This window comes from Galeopterus variegatus, unplaced genomic scaffold, assembly GCF_000696425.1.
Source record: "Galeopterus variegatus unplaced genomic scaffold, G_variegatus-3.0.2 Scaffold87491, whole genome shotgun sequence".
Lineage (NCBI taxonomy): Eukaryota > Metazoa > Chordata > Mammalia > Dermoptera > Cynocephalidae > Galeopterus > Galeopterus variegatus.
Genome location: NW_007813602.1, coordinates 1 through 938, shown reverse-complemented (window position 1 = coordinate 938; position 938 = coordinate 1). Strand labels below are relative to the sequence as shown.

The window sequence follows — 938 nt, the reverse complement described above, 5'->3', positions numbered from 1 at the left end:
ATGTAAAAGAGCCCGGTGTCAGCGCTCCTAAAACGCTTCTCGCACCTTGACTCCCGCTGTCTGCGGTAGCCGGTTTGAGCTCTGTGTCCTGTGAACACGCCTTGCAAGCGACGGCGCCATGGGTCTGATTAACAATTCCAGCGTACGAGTTGAATGGATTGCTGCAGTTACCATTGCTGCTGGGGCAGCTGCAATTGGCTATCTAGCTTACATAAGATTTTATGTTAAAGATCATCGCAATCAGTCAATGATAAACCTTCACATCCAGAAAGACAACTCCAAGATAGTGCATGCTTTTGACATGGAGGATTTGGGAGATAAAGCTGTGTACTGCTGTCGTTGGAGGTCCAAAAAGTTCCCATTCTGTGATGGCTCTCACACAACGAAGAGACTGTAGACAACGTGGGACCACCGATTATCAAGAAAAAAGAAACTTAAATGAACAGTTTTGATGCTGCATATCAATTTGTCATGATGTTACCTGATTGTTTAATTAGTAATGACCACCACTGTTGTCTAATTCACCTTCCCTGGGTTCTAGATATGATGCATTGCAAACTGCAGCTTTCACATTTGTGGCATTTGCCTTACTTGTTAAAACTTCTTGGTGCACATTTGTTCAAACCAAAAAAAGAAAAAAAGAAAAGAAAAGAAAAAGGAAAAACCAACCTCATGGGCTGTGGGTTATTTAGGTCTTGTCAGAATCCATTTCTCAAAATTTAAAATATTGACATTAGAATATAGTTGCATCTTGGATTTAACATATTAAATATTCTTAAAATCATGTATATGCATATTGTACTTGTAAGTTCAAATTAAATTATCAGTTTTTCATCTTACTTAGTTAACCTAGAAAATAGAGTGTAACTGTGCTACTTTAATTTCTTGACACAATCTGGGAAAAACTTGTTATGACCTTGATTGACAGTGGTAATGAC

General features: G+C 38.6%; 1 pseudogene; it reads left to right on the top strand.

Moving 5' to 3' along the window:
• Positions 1-63: 63 nt before the first annotated feature.
• On the top strand, positions 64-438 carry LOC103584714 (annotated as a pseudogene).
• Positions 439-938: the final 500 nt, after the last annotated feature.